The following is a 3,535-nucleotide window of genomic DNA, read 5'->3' as shown; positions in this document are numbered from 1 at the left end:
AACAGCACTGCTGGTGTAGTGGTATCATGCAGTTTATGTGTCCTACTACTTTAGACAAACAGTATAAAGTAAACTATGATTTCTAAGACTGAATGCATGCAATGTCATGCAAAATGCATCACATCCTCAGAAAATCTCATGTTATTGTCTAAGTACCATCCATGTCTGATAGAGTGACCAGGTTTCTTTGATTCACATTTTCACTCTCCTCCTCCTGCATTAGTGCTGATGTAGAGCTTTTGTCTGACTGGCTGCTCCAGCTGTTCAGGAGAATACTGCAGATTTATAAAAGGAAATAGACCAGTAACACTCTTCTTTGGCACTAGTTGCCAAGGCCTTGGGAAAAGATCATTTAGGACCTTCATTTGACAGAATTGCCCTCCACCTCGCTGACTTGTTTCTACAGCACATAACCCGAAAGGCAAGATATGTGGCTAACCCAGGACCGCACTGTTAGTGTAGTGATATCATACAAGCTTTCCGTTCTTGTGACCTGTGTTTAATTTCCAGGCAGTGCAAAGACTGTTATGCCACCTCTAATTTAGACTAACATCCTGAAGTAAACTATGATTTCTAAGACTAAATCATGTCAAGTGCGTCACATCCTCAGAAAGTCTCGTGTTGATGTCCAAGTACAGTACATGACCAGGTTACTTTGCTTCACGTTTTCGCTCTCCTCCTCCTGCATCGGTGCTGATGTAGAGTTTTTGTCTGACTGGCTGCTTCAATTGTTCAGGAGAATACTGCAGTGGCTACTTGAGCCGTAATAGCAAATATAAGTGGATGTGGGTATATGATGATGTTACCAGCCGTGTGCAGTGACCATTGTATGCTGAGACCTTTAGCTGATTGGTGCACTGTTAGTGTAGTGGTATCATATAAGATTCTCAGGCAGTGTGCTATATCTCACCTCTAGCCCTTCTCTGCAGCTCGTGTCTTTAATAATTCTATCCTAACTGATCATCTAGCGAGATAATGTCACAGAAATAAAAACTGTAAGTAGATTTATAAAAGGAAAAAGACAAGACTCTGCTGTGGCACTAGTTACCAAGGCCTGAGCAAAAGATGCTTTAAGACCTTTAGGTAACAGAAAAATGCAACTACATATGTGGCCAGCTTGCAACAGCACTGCTAGTGTAGTGGTATCATGCAAGACTCCCATTCTTGTGACCTGGGTTCAATTCCCAGGCAGTGCACATAAATCTTATGTGTCCTCTACTTCAGACTTACATCATAAAGTAAACTATGAGTTCTAAGACTGCTCAGTGGGCCATGCCAAATGCATCACATAGCAACAGGACGTTTGGGTTGCTAAATTAGCTGTCTCTAAAGTTAAAGAAAGTTCACCATTGATCAGTCTTCAACTTTAAAGAGACCATCTTACACCTCTTTGACGGTAGCCATTCTGCAACTCTCTGTGAATGGTACTCATGGCCATTGATCAATGGTCATGACAGTTTGCATATTAATGATCATGAAATTGACCTCACGACCCATTATTAGTCAGTGTTGCCATTTTAACTCATTATGCAAGCATACTATTTATAACCTGGGATACATGCAGGCAGCTGAGACTGAATGAGACACTTGGATGAGTGTTGAAACGTTTGTCCCTGAAAATGCAACATCCAGATGATCAGAATCAACCTTCTGGGATTATGGGAGTTCTTATAGTTTAAAAAAAACAAAAAACTAAAGGAGTATCTTGGATAAGAGGTGAAACGTCTTAAAAAACTCAAAGAAGTCCAATTTCCTTCTTTCAAGCTTAAGACTGTTAGTGAATGCATCCAAAAATCCCATTATTGTGACCTGGGTTTTATTCCCAAAACTTCAGAAATCTTTAGACCTTTGTCTACTACTACTGCATATACTTGTGCGTCAGTCTGCATTGCTAGTGTAATGATATCATACAAGACTCCCATTCCTGTGACCTGGGTTTAATTCCCTGGCAGTGCTTTAAGTTACATTTTACGCTTCTTCAAATGCATTTAAGAGTTCAGCATACACAGCTGCTATGCATCTGTAAAGTCAAAGGTTATTAATGTGGCTGAGACACTATTCTCTAGACTTTATGCCTCACATCCTCACAAAGGTGGTACAAGGCAACACGGCCTTGGCAGCAGATGTCTTAAGACCTTTAGGTTGCAAAATGGCCTCCATCAGTCAGACTTTTTTTTCCAGCACATACTACAATCACTTGGCCAGACTGAGAACAGAGAATTTGGAGGCTACAATCACCTGGGAAATGTTGGTCTCCTCTAAAAGGTGTAGTCCCTTTCTAAAAGAAGGCTAGAAATGCATTTGCTTGGGGTGCGCTGCAGAAGCATTTAGCTGGGTGCCACATGTCAAAGTAACATTCACATGAATGTTTGGAGCCAAGGTTTCCAAGCAAAAAATTGCAGAGAGCTTTATGCTGCATAATACTGCAACATACTGTCTTTACCAGACTATCTTGTTACCTGGTCTATGGTCCAATATAGACACAAAAGTCCCATTCGAATGACCTGTGCTCAATTCCAAGGCAGGCAGTAAGTGATGCCTTTAGTTCCTGATTTCCTCATGTGGTGTTTAAGAGTCCACCACTATCCTTCAAACAGATCAGCTGCTCTGTATGTGTATAATAAAAAAGTGATTCATGGGAGTGAGCCACTGATCCATAGACCATATCTGATGCATGCCAAATGCCCAACGTCCTCAGAAAGTCACTGTTCAGTGTCTAAGTACAAGTCTCTTTTAGATTTCTTTGGTTCTGGATTTGATGACGTCTCCTATAGCACCCCTTATTTAGATAGTCCAAGCACATGCCATCCAAGACTTTACTATATATGTTGACTTTAGTTGTGTTTGAGCTCCCTTTTAGTAGTGGTTACCACTTTCACGAAATTATATGCACCTGCTGTGGACCTGGAAAAATAAAATGTCACGTATGCTAAATGGTTAATGATTCATCACAACAGCCAGTCATGCAGCACTGCTGGTGTAGTGGCATCATACAAGATTCCCATTCTTGTGACCTGGGTTCAATTCCCAGGCAGTGCAGAAAGTGGTTTGCTTATTTCATGTGACTTCATTCTGGGTTCTGCAGGAGATGATATGTCTTTTAGTGAGATACTGAACTCTAAAAGTGTCCCAGATGAATCACTGGAACCCGCTTTATGTGCATAAAAAGCATTACACAGACTTGGAGTTGATGTCAAACAACCCTGACCTGTCAAAGAATCAACTCCACGAGTCATCTGAAAGTGTTTTGTGTAGGTTCTTTAGGTCTTATTGGTTGCATTGTGTGCCTTCATTGTTTTTCTAGTGTACTGATGCTTTGGCGCCAACACCCTGAAATTGTCTTAACTCTGGATTGTGGCAGGGAGCATTAGTCTGTTGAAAAAAGAACATACTGCTGCCATGACGGGATGTAAACTGTCTGCAGCAGTGTTTAGGTTGGTGATATGCGCCAAAATAACATTCACATAAGTGCCAGAGTCTACGGTTTCCCAGCAAAACACCGTGGACAGCACTGTACCGCCTTCTTCCTCCCACA

General features: G+C 41.4%; 2 non-coding genes across 2 annotated transcripts; both read left to right on the top strand.

Moving 5' to 3' along the window:
- Positions 1–1,125: 1,125 nt before the first annotated feature.
- trnag-ccc (transfer RNA glycine (anticodon CCC)) lies at positions 1,126–1,196 on the top strand. The gene has a single exon. It is a non-coding gene; the product is annotated as a tRNA-Gly (tRNA).
- Positions 1,197–2,968: 1,772 nt separating this feature from the next.
- On the top strand, positions 2,969–3,039 carry trnag-ccc (transfer RNA glycine (anticodon CCC)). The gene has a single exon. It is a non-coding gene; the product is annotated as a tRNA-Gly (tRNA).
- The last annotated feature ends 496 nt before the right edge of the window (positions 3,040–3,535 follow it).

Source organism: Diplotaxodon limnothrissa, linkage group LG22, assembly GCF_057381915.1.
Source record: "Diplotaxodon limnothrissa isolate DT_005_m linkage group LG22, D_limnothrissa_male_GT1.1, whole genome shotgun sequence".
In the NCBI taxonomy this organism is placed as follows: Eukaryota; Metazoa; Chordata; class Actinopteri; order Cichliformes; family Cichlidae; genus Diplotaxodon; species Diplotaxodon limnothrissa.
This window is presented reverse-complemented; position numbering and strand designations above follow the sequence as displayed.